Genomic DNA, 23,486 nt, shown 5'->3' with positions numbered 1-23,486 from the left:
ACAGTATGGTAAGCAGCTGTCTGCATTAATTCTCAAACACCCCTGAAGGCAGGTATTGTGATTCTCATTTTATAGATGAGGTAACCTAGGTGGAAAGGAGAAGAGACTTACCCATACACTGAGGTACTGTCTGGCTGACATCGAAGCTGTGTGGCCTCAGACTCTTAGCACCTGAATTAAAAATGGCATTTGTTTTCATCATGCTTAATGATCATCACCGCGACGAGGAGAGTCAAATGTTCTCTGGGGGATTACAGCTGCTTGCATAGTGGAATGAGCTAGATTGGACTTCAGAGTTTTATTTGGGAATGTCTCCTCTTTAGCCCTCTTATGCTTTTCAGACTGAGATCAGGTCATCAGGACTGAAGGGATAGTCTATTTTTCTGTCAACTCTATGGAGTCATGTTATAATTACACATTTTTCTTTCTGAAGAAAGACCCGGGAATCTGTATTTCAATAAGTTCCCAAATAATGATGCTGATGGTTTGTGAACCACACTTTGAGTAGTAAGGGTCTCATCTCCAAGCTCCTCATAGCTCAAAAAACGTTCACTTGGAAGTCCTATTAAAATACATTCCCAGCTGTGTGTTCTGGGTCCTTAAATGTGGCTACGAGATTGAAATTATTGGTAAGGTATAATAACAGATAATTTATTAAGCACCTACTATTTGCAAGGAACTTCTCAATAATGTATGAAGTAGGTTATAGTTTTGTCTGTTTACAGATGAGGAAACTGAAGTTCAGAGAGATAAGCTTACCTGAACTCCTGCAGCTAAATGGTGAAGCTAGAAAATGCCGCTGTGAAGTGGTGCTTTATCCACAGATTCAAAATTATGAATATAAACTACCCCAGAATTGAGAGATTAAGCCTCTTGATACACTTGGCCATTATTTCTCTTATTATAGAGATAACATAGGTGAAATATGTCTGGCAAATTGTCAGGACTTTGTTGATGTTAATTTTTGTTATTAATAATCAAATAACATGGAATTTAATGACACTAGTAGCATGGAAAAATGAGAGAAGGTAAGTGTGTAAATCAGTATTTAAGCAAAGCATAACATTTGTAATAATGCCACGTAAATACAGGAATAGGAAAACCCAAGAACAATGAATATCCATTGAGAAAAAGCCCATGGCATTAGAGAAGAATAAAACAGAAAAAAATCCACCCGTGTTTCTTGGCTTTGCTCCCTCCTCTTTGGGTTCAGAAAATAGAATTGAGACAACACCAAAGGGGGTGGGTAAAGAGTTTGAACAATGAATACACATTACCAGCATCAGCTGGGTATCTTGTTAACATTAACCTGATGCATTGCAAGTGAGCTGCAGTTAGAACAGTAATTACAGTAAATAGAATCCATTTGGAATCCTCAAGCAAATATGAGCGGGGAAGAAAGATGGGCTGAAAAAAATCCATTACCCTTTGGAAGTTATGGAAGCTTTGGATGGCAGCGATTTCTGCTGTGAATTGCATCTGACTAAGAAGCGACAACATGAGTGAATCTCTCAGCTCTCAAGTGCATTTAGATGGTAAATAAGATGAATTACCTAACCATTCCAGCAAAGTGCAGTTTCCTGAAATATTTGTCTTGGCAATTTAGGTAGAAAATTTAGGGAAAATTGGGCAGGTGGCCTGATTACTCTGCTTCCTACTTTGCACCGCTGGTTTTTCCTGAGTAAAGTGAAATATTGTCATTCTGGAAGGGTCAAAAGGAAGGGCCCAGCGTGAGATGGAAGAAGACAGGGAAGGATTCTGAGACTTTCAAAATGGTCTGCACTCCTGAGTGTTGGTCAAAGAGAAGTTTTGTTTTCAAAGACTCCAGTGTCAGTCTACCTGGCCAGGTGCGTGCAGACCCCTTCTGGGGGTGTCATGTGCTCTGTTTCTGTAAGTTCCATAGCTCCAAACCAGCTTGGCTGGGGCAGTGTCATGGGTGTGAGATCTCCTCATGGGCCTGTGTCTTTCTCATTCTCTGGCTCTACCCTCAGTCCTCCCTCTCTGCCTGTGTAGCGAGTGCATGCCCAGGTCAGACTCCCTTCTCTGGCTTTCTGACCTCACCTCCTCTAGCCCATAGGGAAGAGATATATCTTCCCTTAGCCTCTGGTTCACTAAAGCTTCGTGCTTTGAGCACCCACTCTGGCACCCACGTGAGTAACGGTTGAAAAAACTCAGGAGTACTTAGCCTGGAAATTAGGAGACTTGGGCAGTATGAGTGAGTTTCCACATGCTCATTCATTTATTCAACAAATACTCATTAAGTGCCTACTCTGTACCAAGCACTGTCCCACCTAGGTCTGGGAGTAGATGGAATGCATTTCCTCACTGTGGGATCTGGGATGCTTCATTGATAGCAGAATGCTTTATAATAGGAAGAAAACACTGATATCTGAAAGGGAGAAATGCTAAAAGCAGCATCTCTGTGAATGCAACCGGGAAGTATCTGGGATTTCCAAGACCTCACCTATGTTCTTTGTGCCAGCTAAGGGGATGGCCACCCTAGCAGACACAAGCCCCCGCAGATCCAGGCTCCTGCAGGCGTGGGCATGAGCCTGGGGAAGCAGCCCTGCCTCAGCTCTCAGCATTCACCCAAAGGACCCCAGATGGCTGACCTTAGACATCTTCTTGTTGATTGGGTGCCAGGACAAGAACTAATTAGTATTGGTAACAAGCTCATGCATTTTTTAGAGAGCACAGAGAAGAAAGTGGAGATGGAAATAATGCTCTGGTCTCAACCTATTTTTTTTTAAACTTAGCTACACTATATTTTCTTTAGACCATATAAAGCATTAGTATGGAGTCCTTTTTAAAAAGGTGAATCAGGGCCATTTTTATCAAGCATCAGCCGAATTCCCAACACCCTACTGTCTGCTTTATATAGGTTAACATTGCTACTTTTTTAATGCTCACAAGAACACTGTGAAGGAGGGATTTTTTTTGTCATACTCATTTTATAGGTGAGAAACTGAGACCCTGAGCACCGAAGCTCAGACTCTGGAGCCAGCAGACCTAGGTGTGTAACCTAGCTGTAACATTTCCCATTTGTGAAACCTTAGGCCAGCCGCTTCACTTTCCTAAGCCTCTGTGTTCTCATCTGTAAAACAGAATGATTTCAAATATCTGCATCATAAGGTGAAAAGTGATAAGGATCGCTTAACCGTAATGCATGTGAAGCACCTGCTCCCATGCCGGGCACAGAGCGCTTAGTGGTCAGTAAATGCTCTATTCTCCCTCTTCCAGGGGCCAGTGAGAGGACTCTCCTAATTCCCATCCCCTTGTGCCCAAGCTGTCCATGCTAGGTGTCAGCCACAGAGAAGGCTCACTGATGCTCAGGGTGAGCTGGGTGTGCCAGTGCCTCAGAAGCCCACCACACTTCAGGGCAGGGCCACCAGGCCATGGAGAGTCAGTCTGGCCACCACAGAAAAATGAATCTGGTGGAACCTTATGCTTAAACAACTGCGCAAACACCCCCCAGAGGCCAAGTTTTGGCCAAGGATAGGAAGGAAGTATCACATTCATGCAAAGCTGCAGGGCGCCAGGGGCACAGGCAGGGGGAAGGCAACTGCACGGAGAATTGCTGAAGGCAACAAGCTCAACTGGAATCTGGATGACTCCAGGCTGGCTTCCTGGCCCTGGAGCCGAGGCTTAGAGCAGAACTTCTCAGCTTACCCTGGACTTTGAAATCACCTAGGGAGCTTCAAAAATACTCATGCCTGGGTCCCACTCCTGGGGACTTTGAGTGAAGTGGTTTGGAGTGCAGCCTGGGCATTGGGATTTTGTAAAACTCGCCCAAGTGATTCTCTGTGCAGCCAGGACTGAGAACTCCTGCCTAGATTATTGGTTTGGAGTCCCTTGGATGTTCAGCTCCTAGACACACAAGAGACTGAAAGAGGGAGGCCACGCAGTTCCTTATTTCTGTGTGGCTCGCTGTACTCCCAGCCACCATCCCTCCCACCTTCTCCCTCTCCTCCTGCCCACTGACTCTGTGGTCTTGGCCACAAACTCCATGTTCCACATTTTTAGAGCCTCCCTTACCCGTAGGACTTTCTCTCTTCCATACCTCTGCTCATCCATGTGCACTATTGCGAAGCCCTCTCCTCATCTCATCGCGGTGCATGCAGTCACACCTACCTTTGACAATCACAGGCTGGCTTCTCTGGTCAATTCTCCTCATCTCGGGCCCAAATGACCTCTCCACATCTGCCTTCTGGCAGCAGAGAGCTTGGACAGCCCCTCTGGTACTTGGGCCAGGCAGCCTTACACTTTCTAGTGGGGTGCAATAGCTGCCTGTGGGGTCTCAGTGTCCTCTGTGATTGTGGGGAAAGACCAACCGCCCAGTGTGCCGCACAGCTTTGTTCATGGCCCAGAGAGAACAAGAGCAGCATTCACATTGCACCCAATGCTTTTGCGCACCCATTCTCATTTGTCCTCACCAGGGCCTCTTCTGGCAATGGGATTCTTGTATCCATTTTACAGATGAAGAAATTGAGGCTTAGGGTATATTTGCTGGATCTCACCCAGAGGTGTCTGGACTATAAGTCCTGGACTCCTATTTTACCACACCACCCATAAGGAAAGGTCATAGAAAGTGTGAAATAAAGTGCTTTAGGTCATTGTTACAAATAATCTAGTATGATGAAAAGTTCTAGTTTCCAAGGGCAGACTTTCCATTTTTACATCCTTCACACAAGAATTCACTGAACCACTCAGATAGCACAGAGAGGCCCCCAATTCAGAGGTCTGTTCATTCTGCAGTTGTTGGAGGCCCAACATCTACCCTTTTACCCTACTTTCTGGTGGAAGAGACCAACGCTTACATACATGATCACTGTACAGTGTGTGCTGAGTTCAAGTTCTAGCTATGTCACTTTCGTGACCTGTGTGACTTTCTTGGGTCAAGTTTCTTCATTTCTGTGGTCTTCAGTTTCCTCCTCTGTAAACTGGGGATCTTGTACCTGCCCAGCTGCATTGCAGTAAGATTGAGTGTGATAATGCCTGTGTGGCACTTAGGATAGGCATCGCACGTGAAGGACACTGGATAAGCGCTGGTAATGAGGAGCTGCAGCATGAGCATAGAGTTGCAAGGGATCCCAGAGGAGGGAGAGGGAACCCTGCTCACGGGTCTCTGTTTCCCATCGCTGCTATGACACATTACCGCAAACTGAGTGCCTCCTAACTACACAGATTTATTCCCTTACAGTTTTTGAGATCAGAAATTCAAACTCGGTCTCGCTGGGGTAAAGGCATTGGCAGGCTGGTTCCTTCTGGAGGCTCCAAAGAGTGAATCCATTTTCTCACTTCTGTCAGCTTCTAGAAGCGCCTGCGTTCCGTGGTCTGTGGTCCCTCCCCAGCCTCACTCCAATCCTCTGCTTCATAGATCCTACTACTAACTCTGAACCTCTCACTGTCCTCTTGTAAGAACCCTTGTGATTACACTGGACCCACCTGGATAACCTCCCCCTCTCAAGATACTCAATCGCCTTTGCACAGTCCCTTCTTCCATGTAAGGTAGCATATTTATAGGCTCTGGGGATTAGGACATAAGCATTTTTTTGGTGGGGGGAGGCTCATTTTTCAGCCTACCACACAGGGGAGGGAGTTCAGGGACGATTTCCTAAGGAGGCACATTTCAGCTGGGTCTTGAAGATTGAGTAGGAGTTTGCCAGATGGATGTGCAGGAATGGGCCTTTCAAACAGAGCAAGAACACCAAGGCATGGAAGGAAAGCCTGCCATGGATAGAGAAAGGTGAGGAGTTCATGGCAATGGGAAAAAGTGGATATGAGGGAAGGAATGATGGGCGGAAAGGCCTTTTATGCTGTGACCCTAGAAGCAAACATGTGTGCTATGGCAGCAGCTGTGAGTCCTCTCTGCCGTATGATGTCCCGTGCAGGGAATCCCGACATTCCCCCTGGCCCAGTCTAGTCAGCCTCAAGAGTATCATGTTCCAGCTGGTGGTATGTGTGTCTGGCCATCAAGAGCTAGTGGTCCCTGGGGCTGTCACATTTGTCTCCATTTTATTGCCTTCTCTGCCAGCGCCAAAGCTCTAACAGAAGGGCCCTCCAGACTCCCCTTGACCCCACCTCCCTGGGCTGGGCTCCCAAGACATAGAACCTAGAGGATCAACTCCAGTGATGGAGGACAAGACCCAATGCCCCTTTATTGGAAGCCATTTTCCTTCTTAATATCTTCAGGAGAGGTGGACCGGCAAAGTGACATTTCCACTGAAATAATTTTTCAATTTCTTATAATAGGACATAAAAGTCGGCCCAGGGAAATTGATTCCATTCGAAGCTCCCTTTGTAGGACACTTTATCTTCCATTGCGGCCTCAGTATTTCAGCAATTTCTAAAGCTCGAGGAAGTCTCGTTTAATATTTTTTTTCACCACCCTGGCAGAAGGCTTTTGTAGCTCAGCTGAATAGCTCTGCTGACCTGTCACTTCCTCACGTGGCTGCTTGCAGCCCCAACCCATGCCTGGTCGGCCCACCCCACATCCCGCACCCGACCACAGGGAGCAGCTTGGCAGCTTCCCACGCTGTCCCCTCTGTGCCCCCAACAGGGGCTGATTTATTCTCATTCTTTACTCTTTCTCCTTCATCCCTCCTCCTCTCTTTCCTCCCCTCCCTTTTCTCCTCCATCTTTATCTTTTGATATTGCCTTTTCCCCATTTTTTTTCCCTCTCTTGCTCCTTCATGTCTCCTCCTTCTCTCCCTGTGACTCTTGCCCTGGGATTATAGCTATCACTTAACCATGGGGCCCAGCAGGTTACTCGGTCTCTCTGGGCCTCAGCTTCTTCATCTGTAAAATGGACATAATAAGGCACATCTCACTGGGATGATGAGGATTCCATAGTAAGAGCAGGGAGCGAGGGATATGCACAGTAGGGAAAGTGCTAGGCCTGCAGCTCTGCACAGGAGCCCCTGACCTTGGCCCGGGCTCATGAAATGGAGAAGGATGCAGTACTGCGACCAAACTGTGCAGTGTGATACTTTTCAAAGACACAGCCCTTTTCAGTTTACCAGGACTTTCCTGACCTAATACCAAGTTTGATCTCCACGACAACACTTTGATGGAGATAGAGCAGGCGTCCTAGCCAGCTCTATAGATGAGGACCTATGCTTACAGAATGTGAGTGATTTGTCTGGTGTTGTGTCATCTGCCCATTGAGTCTGGTGTTCTTTTCTCACTGGATCATGGAATGGGACACCAAAGGACAGCCCCGTCCAACAGTCCCCTGCTTGGCCTGCCACTCTCCTGACCCTGGCGTTGGAGTACGGGGAAAAATCATATTCTACTGGATCTTCCTGGAACTCAGAGCCTTAGCTTTGTGACTATGTTGTGTTTGAGGTTTGAGCAGGCGTTGCCAACACAGCTCCATCATCTTTTGCTTCAAGTCTCAGTCTTTGGGTTTGTAGCCCCAAAGTGAACTGAGTCAATCTCTAGAGTAGACTCAACTTCCATGTTGATCTTGAGTCAAAGCCCATTCGGATGCCCTGAGCAGACATTACTCTCAGCTGGATGGCAGCATTCTCCTCCACAGTTGAGGAAACTGAGGCTCCATGAGTGTGACTTGTCCAAGGTTCAGCTGGAACTTTGAACCCAGGTCCAGCCAAAGACTTCAGGCCCTTTGGCCTCAGGAATATCAAGTGACCGGCTCAAGGTCACCCAGAAAATTTGGAATTCTTGTCTCCCTAGGCTGCATTCCAGAACATTTTTCATTCCATACTCTATTTAGGATAGTTTAGGGAGCTTCTGTGAGACCCTTAGGCCTAGAGCCAGGGCCAAGGGGAAAGAAGTTACAATTAGTGTAAAGTCAACTTTCCACCTGCTCTGGCTGCCCAGTGATGGAAGGGATGATCTCGGGTACCTTGGGCAATTTGGGCAAGGGCAGAGGTCATTTGGAGGTGCCGAGGAGGGAATTCCAACATCTGCTGTCTGGGTGGCAGTCAGGGGCCATCCCGTTTCAAGGATTAGATGGTCTGCTTACTTCCCAGTGCTGAACGGGAGTTGAACCCAAACTGACAGCAGCTGCTTTTCAGAAACAATTCCCAAGGGAGAAGGAAATGAAAATTTGCCCCACAAGAATCTGGAACCTCAAATGCAGCAGCTCTTCTTGTTGTCTATAGGTGAGGACATGCAAACCTCCCTGTTTTTTTTGTGGTTGGAATATGCTGGGACTGCTTAATCGATTTAATCATTCATTTGACAAACATGTTTAAACACCCATTCTGGGGCAAGCCCTGTTCTAGCCTGTGGGGGTGTAGCAGTCACCAAGCTGGCATGATCCTGCCTTCACAGCACTCACATTCTAGGGGAAGAGACAGTTGAGAAGCGGTCATCCCAAATACGTGCTTGCGCAAGACCCTCTCTTCCTCTGAGACTTGGTGAATAGTCATCCAACTTCTCACAGTCTCAAAAGCAGTGTGGAGTCATGGAGGAAGGACCCTGATCTGGCTGTGAGATGCCAGCAAGTCTCAGCACCACCCCAGCTGCAGGGTCCTTGTCTGCAGAGTGTGGGTAGCGATGCCCACTTTGCTCCTGTACTTGGCAAAGCCTTCAATGGCATGGGGCAGAAACCCATTCTGACAAGGATGGCTGTGATAAGGTCTCAGAGGTCTTTTAGAGAGTCCAAAGGTGAGAACTCCAATGTGGCATGGCCCCACCAAAACAAAAAATGGGAAGTTGCCAGAAACCAGGGAGTCCATGTGACTCTGTTTCCCCAGTTTCCCCATTTCCTTTGCTTTCTCATAGGTTATGGTCCACAGAACTTTTCCTTGCAAAGGTCCGTCATACCTACCCTGGCCTTGTCAATAACCTACAACTCTTAGCAACCCTTTTCTGGCTATTCTTCCCTCTGATAACTACCCCAGTCTCTGTTCCTCAATTCCAATTTCAAATCCTCAAAGGAAGAACCTAATTGAGACAAATCACAGGTTACTGGACAGCCAAGGGTTGGACCTTCCAAGGGGCAAGTACCCACTTCTGACCTAATCAGCTATGTTCACAGTGAGGCATGATCACATGGTATACACATGGCTGGGCTGTGGATGGAACAGTTCTCTTACAAGATAATGTTGTTATGCAGCTGCCATCAAACATCTGCTCCTCCCAGTCTGCCCTGACCAGTACATTGGGGTTTTTAAAAAATCCTCTGGCAGGCTGATTCCTTGTATATTGCAAGGATTTATTGAGTGATTGCTCTTTACAGAAGGCTTTGGTAAATTGGTAAATTGTAAGGCTATGTAGATGCGAGATGCAATAATCGCTGACAAAACTTAAACTTTTCAAAGGCTAGCTTTGCTGGCTCTAGGCCATTTGCTTTAATCAGGAACAGTTAGCTTGGTAACCTCTTTGTCCCCTTGGCTATTGCATTTCCCTGGGGCCTGGGGAGACTGTGCCTTGAATGTGGATTTCTCAAAGTGGCTCCATGCTGTGCCCCTGAGTGGGGTTGGGTCTCAGCCTTGGAAATTAGTTTGTCTCATCCTGCAGGGCACAATTCAGTAAATGTCGATGTGCGCACTGCCCAATCCCAGCAACTGGGGGCCTCCCGGGCCACTGGCCAGCAGGAGTGACAGACAGCTAGCAGGATGTCTCTGCCTTCTAATGGTTCTAGAAAAAGGGCAGAGGGGTAGAGAGAAACTCAAATATGTTACATCCTTTTGGGCCTGGGTCTTTACATATCTTAATTATTGCATGTTCACAGCAATATTTTCAAAGCGGCATTATAATTCCCATTTTGCAGATGGAAGTAATGAGGCTTAGAGAGATTAAGTAATTTGCTCAAAGTGGTAGAAAGCAAATGGGAGCCCAATCCTGGCTCTCTAGGTTCCTTATTGCATTGTGGTAATAGCTTCTAAGCACATAACCAGCCGATTCTTTCTGAACACATACTGTGTGCTGACTGTTGCATAGTCTGTTACAGTTTTTATAACAGACTCTTTTTCCTCAATTATCTAATACCTCTATCATTTAATACTTTTTTCTCTGTCATCTAATACCTAGGGAAGTAAGTATGCAAGATGGCTCTTGTTATTCATATTTAACCGATCAGAAGCTAGAGGCCTGGAGGAGGACGGGGATTTGCTCAAAGCAATGCAGCTAGTTAGTGGCAGAGCAAATGTGGAATCAGATGCCCTGACTACACAATTTGGGCTCTATGGACCAAACCAAACCTCCCTCCCATGCCTCAAGACACTTTTCCATATTGGAGGGGGGAAAATATTCAAAGATTAAAAATTACATTTGCTTTTTCCTATTTAGTTCAGATCTAGCTGACTTCATGGCACACGTGTTAGTGAGGTCTGGATTCAAGTCCAGGCCTGCCACTGACTCATAGGGTGATCACCCTGAGCTTTAGCTTCCTTATCTCTAGACAGTGACAACCCCCATGAAAGCATCTAGCACACTGCTCAGGGAGCTTAGACAGGGAATCAGCAAAGAGAGCTTCTTAGAGGAAGTGGTCCCCAGATGGCCCACTTGAAAGTTAGGGAGTGGTTTGCTGTCTGTAAGAGCTCATCCCATGCTAGTCTGGTGATTCCCAGTTAGCCTTTGAGACCTCTAGGCAACCTTTCCATATCTTTCAGGCAGAATTAGTCACTGCAACCCGCGGGCTCCTATAACTCAGTCAGGGGAGTTAACAGTCTCTCGTCTTTGTGCAAAACATTTTCCCAGACCGTGTCCCCTCTAGGCTTCTCCTGAGCCAAGAGGCACACAGGCATTATGTGAAAGACTGAGGTGGAGCAGACCTTATGAATTAATTCTGTCCCTTTCTGGTCTCGGTGCTTATAGAGTCACTCCCATACATCAGAGCTGCTCTGGTGTCTTCTGAGAAGGATCTGCAGTCTTCAATCCTGACTTCAAACTTTGCCTTTCCCCCTAAGCTGAATATGAAATTGATGCAAAAAACTGATACACATGTACTGACGGTTGGTTTGGCCAGGTTGAGAAGATACAGCCACTTCTTAGTTTATGTATTCTCCGCAATGCTAATCAACCTGCCTTGTAGCAAACTAGCTGTTTCCTAGCAACGCCAAGTGATGTAGCAGGATGGCATCTATTTTGAATCTTCCTGAAGTGACCTATTGGCTCTCTTGGAGCATAGCAGCTATTGCCTTGATCATGTTGCCTTGCCAAGGGACGGGAGCTTTCCCCAGTCATGGTGGCAGGAGACCTGTCAGGTTCTGTAGCAGAACCAGCTTGAACCACATCAACCTGGAACTATGCCATACACTTGCATTTCTAGAAAAGAACCAGGCCCAATCCTTGTCCTCCGGGAGCTCCCGCTCTAAAAGGAAATAGGATTGTAACCAATCCTGTGATAAGTGCTATCATCAAGGCAAGAACAAAACCAAGCCTGGAATTTTCGGGAATATTTTTCAGAGGAGTTGTAAGCTGAGCTAGGCCTTGAATGAATATAAGTTTTGCAGGTGACGAAAGAAGAATAACACATTTGTTGGAGGGCACAGTATGATGTAGCACCCCAAAGGCATGAAAGAAATCATGGGAAGTTGGTGATATCACGGACTAATCCAAACCTCTTTCCCTTGGGTGTTACTCAGATTAGGAGTTCCGTTATAGAATAAGAAATTCAGGCTTAAAGTGAAACGGATCTCTTTATGACAGGATTTCTCAGTTATATGCAACATGCTAACATTCATTGTGATTGTTCAAGATCATAACATTGTTGGCAGCATTTCCTAGACTTACTGATGTCTCAGGACATTTAGACTATCTTGTAGGAATAGGGTTTCTTTGAACATATCTTGCAAAATACTAAGCTACAAATAGGGTTTTTTCCTGGGGATGGTTGGAGACAGGCAAGGGATGCCCCTGTAAGCTATGAGGAGCCTCTAGCAATGTGAAGTGAGAATGGGATTTTACCCTGACAGTGCTGGGCAGCCATGGAAAGGTTTTTCAGGGCTCTGTGTTAGAAAGTGCTTGGGGAATAGAGGAAGGGTGGCTCAGGGAGGGGACCCTGCAGACTGAAATTCTAGGTTGAAGTCTGCTGTGATAATTGCCCTTTCGTATCTCTTGCTGTGGATGTACAGGCATCTCCTGGCACCTGGTCTAGGTCAGGGCATTCAGCCTCAGCCCAGGTCGATCACATTCAGACATCATTGAAGATCTCCAGATGGGCCCACACTGAGGTCCAGCTGAATCCTGCCAGACTGTATGTGACACTATTAGGCATTCACCTGCTCAGCAGCAGTTCTTCACCTGGAAGGCGGCTGGGACCTGCTCTTTGATTCTGTTGCTTGTTTTTGTTGGGGCTCTCTTTCCGTTCACTCTCTCCCACAAGCCCAGTTAGGTAGTCAATGATGTTTGCCATGCTCGGTGTTGCTGTGCTCATGAACTACAGATGACTTAGACAGATCATTCTGTGTGCTAGAAAAGGCAGAATATATTGTCAGGTTATTAGATCAGAGACAATAGTCCAGAGCAATAGCCCTTTTCAAGGGAGAGGAAATTGAACAGGTACAAGTGTGAAACCCATTAGGGAAAATACAGGCTCTAGAGCCAGACAGCCATGAGTTCACATCCCGGCTCCATGGCTTACTGGCTAGATGATCATAGACAAGTCACTTCATCTCTTTGAGTCTTACTTTTTAATTGCTGGAAAATGCAAATAGTAATACAAAATGTAAGACTTTGATAAAATCTTTACTACATACAATTGGCTTAGTAGATATTAGGTGTAGTTTCATTTTTCTTAGGCCTTCAAGCCCAATATCTCAAGACCAGACATGATTTAGTAGCAGCAGCTGTGAAAACAATTGTTATGCTTTTGGTTGGAAAGCTGCTTGTGGGAAGGCCGCCAGAAACTGTTATGTGCATAGGCTCTGTCCGTAAAAGTAGAGAGCCCTAAGTTAGGGATGGGTCACTCCTAGCCACGTGCCTGTCTGGGCTCTGCTCAAAGATCACTTTCCATTCTGGATAATAGGGATGTTGACACATGTTCATTCAAACAACCTGGGAAAGAGGAATGGTGTGGAAACCAACCACATAAAGATTAAGCGAAAGACCCCAGGTATTTTTGCCTAAAAAAGAAGATGATGGGAAGTGGCATGGTAGGGGGAAGTTGTATCTATATTTCAGTGTCCAGAGCAGTGTCTGGCACATAGTAGGTTCTCAGTGAATGTTTGTTGGATGGATGGATGGATGGATAGGTGGATGGATGGATGAATGGGCAGGCTATGAAATCTGACAGACCTTGTTTTGAATGCTCTCGTTATCATATAGTAACTTTGACTTTGGGGATGATACTCAGTCTCCCTGAACATCATTGCAAATCGGGATAGGGAAGGCTACTGTGTTGTGCTCTTCTAAGGATTCAGTGAAAAAAAGTATGGTAAGGACTCAACACTGAACTTCCTGCCCTGGAGGTGTTCAGTGAAATTTCTACCTTGTTCCCCTGCTATATTCACTGTTGATGGTTGGCAAATCCTGTCATGTAGAAGGGGAATTGGGTATACCTCCAGAGTTTCAGAGTGAGACAGGCAGGTTGAAATTTAGGTGACTTTCTAAAGACTAGAACAATTTACAAATAATTCACATTGCTATCATAGGAGGGAGATCCCTGGCACTGGAGGAGGAGAGCAAGCAGAAGTTGTGAGATGCTTAGCCAGGACAATGTAGAGGTGCAGACAGTATATTCAAGGTCCTTAATATTCAATACTTTGTAATGATCACTCATGGAAAGATATATAGTCTACTTAAGCTCTTAGTCTCAGTTTATTTATCTGTGAAGTGGAGGAATAACAACATTGGATATCCAAACAAAATGAGGCAATGGGTGAGAAGGGAAGAGAGCTTATAAATTGTGAGGTTGCAAAGAGCAGAGGTTGCAAACTGCTACCCCATGGCCACAATTAGCCCCCAGATGGATTTCGGTGGGCCGGCATAAGGTTGGCCTTATTTTTTTTTTTAAAGAGATTTCACATGACAGTTCAAGTTGTTCAACTTAATTACAAAGAAAGATGAAAGATGTGATGACTGGACCGTCATTTTCACCTGGCCACATGAGGCTGAGACAGAGAACAGACCTGCCTTCTGGCCTCTGAAACCATTTGGTTTGTAGCCTTAATCTTTCACACTAAATTCTAGGATTTTAGCCTTACATTCCAGTCTGTAATCTGGAATTAAACCACTCCTGCACTGCGGGACTGAAATGGCAGCCTAGATAGCTGAGGGTTTGACTTCTGGCATTGGGCTACCTTGGCTCATGTCCCAGCTCTGCTGCTTTTTAGCTGGTAACTTTCTTCACCTTTCTGGTTTCAGTTTTCTCTGCTATAAAATGGGGATAGTAATCAGAACTACTTTACAGGTTGTTTGAGGATCAGAGTTGTGCCCGGCATTGAGTACATGCTCTGTGAACAGCATCTATTATTATTAAAACAAAACATCCTCTTGTAATGCAAATCATTGTCTCCTCTGGCTGATTGGATTTGTGCTGTGGTGCATCTGAGCACCAAAACCTGACAGACTTTGACAACTGTGATTTCAGAACAAGTGTCCTTTCTGCATGAGTAGCAGAGGCTGCTGGAACTAGAGCCATTACATGGCAAAGAAAGGATGCTGTCTGGAGCCCCCACCTGAACAGGGAAGCTGGCAGGCTGAGCTCTCAGTCCCTGTGAGGCTCCCCTGCCCGGGGTTGCAGGAAGCACTGTGATTTACCAGGGCCATTAGGTTCCGACAATTTATAGCCTTCTCAGGGAGAGAGGGAGCTAATGTGTCACTTACATTTATTTGTATAACATTTAGAAGTGAGTTGAGGGGATGCTTTCCCTCCTGCTCTTTGTTTTCCTTAGACTGTATCCAGTAGATGTTGGGGAGCATGGTCATGCCCCTCCACAGAGTGGAAAGGCATGGTCACTGTGGTTGGTGCCCCAGCTGTCCTCTTACTGCACCCTGTGAGCACCACCCAGGCCTCCCTGAAGCCCACTGAGACAAGGACTCTGTTGTGCCTTTATTTTACAGATACGGCAACAACAGAGGCGCAGGTTGCTTATATGAGCCGTTAGCTAAGGATCACACAGCTGTGAGTAGTAGGAGTGGAGTCTAAACTCAAGACTCTTGTTCCAAGGCCTGGGCTCCTCTATCTACATCAGCCTGGGAAAAAATGCTGGCTCTGCAAAGGGGTAAAAAAAAAAAAAAAAAAAAAAAAAAAAAGTCCACTTACCAGTCAGAGACAGGTCAGCCTGTCTCCACCAGGGGAACACACTCGCCATTATGCTGAGCACAACCAGGGCTTTTCCCGGCAAGGCAGCCGTGCCTCCATCCCTACACGGTTCTCTAATTCTGAATCATTTATCTAAAGAGGGCAAGCAGATCCTCTTCTGCTCCCAAGGAAGACCTCTCTTTCCCTCCTTCTTGGCCAGGAGAGGGAAACACCTGGTTCTCAACTCTTGCCTGAGTTTCACTTTATTTGTGTTGTTTCATCTGCAAATCTTGGCAAGGCAGGGATGGCCGACATATCCTCATGACCTCATGTGGCTCTGTTGCTCCTCATAAGAAAGCAGAAACTGGCCAGCCCTTGGCCTTGTCTGGGGCGGCCCCGGGTGCGGAGAATGTCATCTGACACTTAGGGCTGTCTGAATCCCAGCTCTGCTGCACAGGTTTGGACACATAGCTTAATGGCTTCGAACCTCCTTTCCTCATCTGCCAGAGGGGATAGTAAAACTTCACAGGGTTAATTTGAGGATCCTGATGTTATGCCTGTGGACCACGTAGCTCTCAACTCTGCTGGCTGTTATGTTATTTCCCATTTGATTCTCACAGTTACCCTTGGAGGGTGTTATGTTGACATTCCGTTTTGCAGGTGAGGAAACTGAGGTTACTCATTTGTTCTTGCATTTGCCCTTTATTAAATTCTGTCTGTGCACCAGGCTGAGTGCTGGGTGAGAAACAGGGAGGACTAAGGCCTGTGATCAGCTCTGAGGGAGCCCAGGACCTGGTGGGTGTGCTTTTTCCCCATAGCCCACTGCCTTTCAGGAGTCCAGAAGCCAGGGAATGAGCAGAGGCCAGCGATTCAGGAAGTGGCTTCTCTGTGCTTCACAATACTCAAGTCCCAGTCCTAGGAGTCCCCGTCAATTCCCCCGTTTTCTTCACTCCCATAGCCAGTCCATTAGCAAGCCTCATCAAGTCTACCCCTGAACCTGGTTGTGTACTGGAATTGGCAGCTCACACCAGCTTCAAGAGTTGCTTGTACACCATTCTTCCCAGTTCTGCTTTCAATGATGCCACATTGCTAGCTTAAAGTATGCCACAGTAAGAATGTTTATACCATAGAAATAGGCAAACAGGGCTTTTCCGCTAGAGAGCCAGTCATTAAGCATTTACCAACACCCCATTGCCTGGATCTGTCTCCACTGCCCTTTATTTCCACTTCTAGCATTTTAGTCCACGCCACTTTCCCCTCTTACTCAGCAGGTTCTGCTCAGCCTCCCTGCTAGCCCTTCTGTGATCCATTCCCTACCAGGCAGCTGGAGAGATCTTTTACAAATGTAAATCAGCTGCTGTCATTCCCTTCTTTAAAACCTTCCCGTGGCTTCCCAGAACACTCAGAATAAAAACCAAACTCCTTGCTGAGGCCTGCACAGCCTACTCTACCTGCCCTGCCAACTTCTGATCTCATCTTCCCTTCCCTGCTAACCCAGCCTCTGACTCACTGGCCTTCTTGGTATTCCTGGAAAAAGCTGACACCTTCCTGCCTCAGGGCTTTGCACTTCTCCTGCTGGGACTGCTCTGCTGCAGGTCTTTGCATGGCTAGCTTCTTCTAGTTATCTCGGTCCTCGACCAAGTATCACTTTCTCAGAGAATTCTTCCTTGACTACCACCCCCAGCATAGACAAGTCCTCCTGTCTACTTACCTCTGCTCCTGCTCAAAGCCACTTTCTATCATAGCTCCTCATGTCTTTTGTGTTTGCTGCTTCATTTACCATCTCTCCACCAAAACAAAAGCTCCATATTGCCATTAACTGAGGTTGGGATGTTGGAGGTGCTTAGCAAATATTTGATGAATGAATGAAAGTCTTTCTCCAAGAAAAGATGTTCCCAGCGAAGGCCTCTCCCATCACTGCTGAGCCTCAGTCTCTTTGAATCGTTAAAGAACCCAGCTCTGCTCTGAAGAACTTCTATTTCTACCCTTGTGCCAACAGTGGAGGTAGCACCAGATTTGGAGACGATGGAACAGAAATCTCCATGCCATGAGGGAAAAGGAAAAATATATTGAGGAGAAAACAAAAATGCTCATCTAGTGAAGGCTGCCACTTGCCCAGAATTCTCCATGGCTTTTGAACAGCTTAGCTGCTTCTGAATGGTGTCTAGAGGTCGGTGCCTAGTCACGTGGTTCGCTGGGCCAGGTCAGTTGGGATGGTTCTCTGCCAGCTGGAAGGACAGTTTTGTAGAGACAGTAGCTTTTCCTATGGGAAACTTTTATGTTATTCACAAAGAATCTCTGGAGTCAGCCCAGCCTTGGGCTACATCAGCTCTGGAATATTGGGTAAGTCCCTGAGCCCCTAGGAACCTCAGTTTCTTCTTCACAGAAGAAGGGGCTACGTTACCTACCTGTGTATACATATATATATGCATGCTTAACATTAGGCATGGTACCTAGTAGGTGTTCAGTGAATGTTATATTTCTCCCTCAGTTCTCCAACTGTAGTCCAGCACAGAAGCGGGCATGTTGTAGAAGATGATCCCCTCATCTACCACATCATTGTTCACAGGCTCCTTCTCACACTCTCTCTGTGTCCCTGCCTCCCCCGGTCCCCACACCACCACCACTACCGCCACCTCTGACCAGGCATACAGAAAACTGGACCCTGTGGCAGCTGCAGGGTCACAGTTGTGGGGTTTGCTGTCACAGGAACAAGAAGCTACTTAGCATGAGGATAGAGGGGCTTTCTTGGAGTCAGCTAGGCAGTCTCCTGAGATACAGACTCTGTCTTTCCATCTGCTGTGATTTTCCGAGGCTTCTGTGGGTTACAAAGACAAAACACTCTCTTCCCAGCCTGGGGAAGGAAGAACAACAATGTTAGAGACTCAGAAACATGGGTTGGAGTTCAGGACCTGCCACTTTCTTCTTGGTTCCTGGGAAAGTCACTTGATCTTTCTGAGCCATAGCATCCTCATTAGTTGAATGAGAACCATCTCATCCACATAGGACCATGGAAAGAGAAGGTGATTGTGTATGCAAAATACCGAGCCTAAATGTTCATTCTCTTCCTTCCCCATTTTCTTAACTTCAGTAGAGCTGCTGGCTAAATGTTAGGATGGGTCTGAAAGAGAAATGTTTTGACTTCCAGAAAACAAAAGAAAGAGATGCCTTTCGAAGGAAACTTTTCAAATAATGTCCCCATGCTTATGTACCCTTGGGTCCCCTGGGGTGGCAGAAGGGACTTGATCAGGTTGTGGGACTGTCGTTAAGTGCACTGATGCATCTATTCCCTAAATTGTGCCCTGGAAACATTTCTCTTCATAGTTCATGCTCAGGGCCTGAAAATCTTTAGTTCTCAGGCACTGTCTCATTTTACTGGCATTTAAAAGGCAATGATGGAGTTGCCTCTTTCAAGACACACACACACACACAGGCCTCTGAGTGTACCAGGATTCAGATCACTGGACTTAGATTTCTTTTTGCCGCTACCTTTTTCCATTGGTTTCCTTAGTAGGTCTGGTTTGGGGCAAAGGGTACAGGACTTGGAAGTTTAAAACAAACAAACAAACAAAAAAACTCTTTCCAATTCTGACTCTACTTTATCTAGATATAAGTGATTTGGGGCAACATGCACAAGTCACTAAGACTCAGTTTTCTTATCAGTAAAATGGGAATGTTAATGAAACTGAAATCACTGTGTTGCATAACCCACTATGAACTTTAAATTAAGACTGACTTAAATTCAATGAGCTAATAAATATGGATGTCTTTTAGAGAGAACATCAGTTGTGGTAGTGATGTATGAATTGAGAAACTGTAAAAGGGTCCTTTCCCATGTACTTTTGCTGTTGGCCCTAAATTTTCATTTATTGCAAAGGAGTGAAATGAAAGGTAATTGACTTGTAGACCTTCCTCATGGATTCAAATTTAAAATTCACTATCATCTAGCGATGAAACCTGGGGCCACTGTCTCAATTATAGTGCTTTATTTTTGTAGAAATACTATATCCATTAAAATTATCCATTTCTGTGGCACTTAAAATTGTCAACACAGTCTTTTTGCTTCACCTTCTGGCTGACTTATATAACCTCACTTTACTAAGGATGGGGGGAAAATGTCTGAGCATTTGTGAAGATTAATGTTCTGTTTTAAGAATCAAGTCCTGAGTATCACTCAGTTCAGGGCAAACCATATATTTAAGTGGGCTTTTTCTGCAGCCAGAGCATTAAAGGGAGAGAGAAAAATAAGTGAGATGAGGCCCTGCCCTTAAGAAGCTTATTACCAAGTTTTTTCTTTATTTTTTACTGATTTATTAGTTTGTTTCCAAACTGTGTAATGGTGAATAGATATTTACCAAAACCCAACATACGCCTGGCACTGGAGTTTGGGGACAGAGATAAATAGACCTGGCTCCTTCCCAAAAGAAGGTGTCTGCCTAACTTGGGAGACAGCCATGAACATGAAAAAGCTCTAGGGAATGGGACAAAGAGACTCAGTTAAATGGGAACTGAGTGTGGAACACCAAGCTTCACGGTTCTGCGTCAGAATATGTGATTCTCAGGGGAGGGAGGTTGCTTATAAATCCCAACCTAGTTCCTGGTTGCTATTGGAGAATCCAACCTGAATCTGGCGGTGAGCAGGACAGGAAGAAGATACTGGAAAAATACAAGAAAGGGACAGTTTGCCATGCAATACAACAGGTGTTGTGAGAGACAAATGAGTGAGGAGCTGTGGGACTTTAGGTGACGGGGAGGTTAGTTTGGAATGGGGAGTCCATGCTTGATTTGCAGAAAAGGAAGCCTTTGAGAAGTGTCTTGAGCACTTGAGGAGCAAAGATACGGACAAGGAAGGCATTTAGGCAGTGTTAACTATGAGCAAAGGCTCAATGTAGGAAAGGTCATTGAGTTGACCTTGGGTGGCCTGACAGAGCTGGGTTGATGTGTATAGGAGAAGTGGAATCCAAGGGGAAAAGGGGTTAGGGACTCATGATAAAGGCCTTCCATGACCATCTAGAAGCTTGTACTTCATTCTGCAGGCTGCAGGGAGCCCAGGATGGTTTTTGAGTCAGGTTCTACTTCAGAGAGGTGGGACTTTTTAAAAAACTTGTTGATTACACTATATTAGGAAATCTCTTTCCTCACAATATGTTCCTGGGATAAGGCGCACGTTTGCTGTCTGGGGGTGGTGGTTAATAATAGGCACGCAACCCAAAGCGGGAACAGGAGACACACGGAGAGATGCGAGCAGGCTCATGTTTAATGAGTTCACAAAGTGATTTTGGTTCCTAATTTTCACATTTCCCCACTCTTCCACCCTGGTGCGAAATTTCCTGATGGAGCTGGTGTTTCATGCTCTCTTAAGGACGGTAGGAGCAGCACAGTGTGGTGGTGGAACTTCTACTGCTGGGGTTAAGGAGCCATTTGGGTATGTTCTCGTGGAGACATGATAGAGATCTGGTGAATCATCTGTACTCTTTGACCCTGTGAATTATAAAACGATCACAATAACCTCTGTTCACTGAGCACCTGGGTAGAGTACTAGGTACTGGGTATTTTCCTACATTGAGCCTTCCTGAGCGAGTACTGGGTAGCCTCATCTCAATTAACACTTAATCTCGAAAGGCAGGCATTTGACAGAGGAGGATGCAGCTATTGGGAGACATTGTGTTACCTGCCCATGCTCACATGCTCATACAGCTGGTAACTGGTGAAGCCAAAATTATACCAGTGAGGCATTCCTTTCAGAGCACAACACAAACAGCAGACGAGGCAGAGGGGAAACTTTGGGGTCTTTTCATTCAAACAGCTGTGAGTTCTAATTCCATATTGGCCACTTCACTTCTGTAAGTTCCCTCAAAGTGGATGTGGTCATTCCTCCTTTATAGTGCACTTGACAGGATGAAGGTAACCTATGTATGGCCCAGGTTAGGCCTCTAGATGTCAGCTGCTCTTGAAGCAGCTGTGGAGGTTGGGGACACCACACCTCCAGCCCAGGGTAGAACTCAATTCTCAGGAATGAACAGAGCCAGCTAAAAGATGCCATTGCCAGCCTTTCCCTAAAACATCCTTCCTCTCTCTCTTCCACGTGCCAACGATGGAATATTCCAACAATTTATTTGAATACTGTTAGATGGGGGAGGAGCACTAGAGCCTTTCAGTGTCATCCTTCTCAGAAAAGCCTGTCCCTGACTGAGTGGCCATTGGCATTTTCCTGATAGGGACTGAAGGCACAGAGAGATGGGGCCTGCCTCCTGGGAGTGGTCCCTTCTGACTTCCATTTCACCTGACTCCTAAGGCAGAGCAGCTGATTTATCATACTCATTTTGGTTCTGGAAACTCCCTTTTACATATTCTCTGTGTCCTCTGCTATGAACCTCTGATGGAGATGGCCTCTGGAGGACAGTAGCAGTGTCATCTACCCAGAATAATCAAGAGTCCTTAGCCCCTGTAGAGGGTTCTCCGGGGAAACAGAACCAATAGAATCTGTCTCTCTCTATATATATCTATATATACATCTACATATATATACACACATATATATGTGTATTTGTGATTATCTATATCCATACAGTTGGCCCTCTGTGTCCATGCGTTCTGTGCATCCATGGGTTCCTCAACCAACTGTGGATCAAAAAATATTTGAAAAAAGAAACAAGCCAGGCACAGTGGCTCATGCTTGTAATCTTAGCATTTTGTGAGGCCAAGGCAGGAGGATCACTTGAGGCAAGGAATTTGAGACCAACCAGCCTAGTCAACATAGCGAGACCTGATCTCTAAAAATTTTTTTTTTAATTACCTGGGCATAATGGTGTATACTTACAGTCCTGGCTACTTGGAATACTAAGGCAGGAGGATTACTTGAGGGTAGGAGTTTGAGGCTGCACTGAGCTGTGATCTCACCACTGCACTCCAGCCTGGGTGACAGAGTGAGACCCTTTCTCTAAAAACAATAATAATAATAATAAATTTTAAAGAAAAGAAAAGGAATAAGAAATAACACAACAATAAAAATAATATGAGTAAAAAATACAGTATAAAAACTGCATAGTATTTATATTACATTAGGTATTATAAATAATCTATAGGTGATTTGAAATATATAGGAAGATGTGTGTAGGTTATATGCAAAAACCATGCCATTTTATATAAGGAACTTGAGCATGCACATATTTTGGTATCTGTGAAGTGTTCCTGCAACCAGTCCCCAAGGACACTGAAGGACAATGGCTGTGCATGTGTAGCTATATGTATGTATGTGTGTATGTATGTGTGTGTGTGTGTGTATATAGGGATGGAGAAAGAGAGACTGATTGATTTTATGTAATTGACCCACACAATTATAGGAAATGGCAAGTCCAAAATCTGCTGTGCAGGACAAGCAAGCTGGAAACCCAGGAAGGGTTTCTAAGTTGAAGTTTGAGGCTGAATTGCATCTTCCTTGGGAAATCTCTGTCTTTTAAGTCCTAATTGGATGAAATCTACCCACATTATGGAAGATAATCTGCTTTACTTAAAGTCAGGTGATTGTGAATGTTAATCACATCCACAAATACCTTCACAGCAACATCTAGACTAGTGTTTGACCAAGCAATTGGGTACCATAGTTTAATCAAGTTGACTCACAAAATTAACCACCACAGTCTTTGAGAAGTCTTGCCCTAGAGGGTGCATCACCTTTTAGAATGCTCAAGGGTCTGGGAGAGGCCCAGTTTGCTGCTGAGTCCCCCAACCCAGGGAATTATCACCAGATATGTAGCTAGAGAGTGGGTCAATGTTTCTAAGCAAGTGTTCAGTCCTCAGCATGCTGGAGTAGAAAGAAGAGCAGGTAGATTGTTAGAAGTTTGGTTCACTTATTCACCTGTCCTTTCATCCAGCTGCCTAGCCAATTTTACTATATGCTGATTATATGTTGAGTGTTGGGTTAGGCCTTCTGGGATCAGGAGTGAGAAGATAAAGGTCTCTGCCTTAAGAGGGGCCCATTCACAAATAATTCCATTATAGCAAATTTCCAGTCCAAATCAATAAGGCTTGTTGTATGGAACTGTGCTTTGTGGAAATGTTAACCTGGATTAAGGGTCATTATGAGAAAGTGTCTACTGTGAGTGTCCATCATTACAGCACAGTGAATCTTAATTCTTTATGAGTCTTAGGCCCATTTGAGAGTCCAGTACCAGCCATGGGGCTTTCTCCAGAACTGTGTTCACCCCAGGAGACACTGAATGTTGTAGACTATTTCAGGAGGTGAAGCTACTGAGTTAAAACCCTCTGGTTCACAAGGTCCTTTTTATGAGGATTCTCAGGATAAATTTTATCTCTTCTCAATGTTAAG

At 45.5% G+C, this 23,486-nt stretch overlaps 1 protein-coding gene across 1 annotated transcript in view; it reads left to right on the top strand.

Moving 5' to 3' along the window:
- Positions 1 to 23,486, top strand: part of TENM4 (teneurin transmembrane protein 4) — a 3,098,737-nt gene that overhangs the window by 2,397,247 nt on the left and 678,004 nt on the right. The window lies entirely within an intron of this gene.

The sequence above is a fragment of the Macaca thibetana genome, chromosome 14 (assembly GCF_024542745.1).
Source record: "Macaca thibetana thibetana isolate TM-01 chromosome 14, ASM2454274v1, whole genome shotgun sequence".
Taxonomy (NCBI): Eukaryota; Metazoa; Chordata; class Mammalia; order Primates; family Cercopithecidae; genus Macaca; species Macaca thibetana.
The sequence above is the reverse complement of the archived record's forward strand: the minus strand, read 5'-3'. Positions and strand labels throughout refer to the sequence as shown.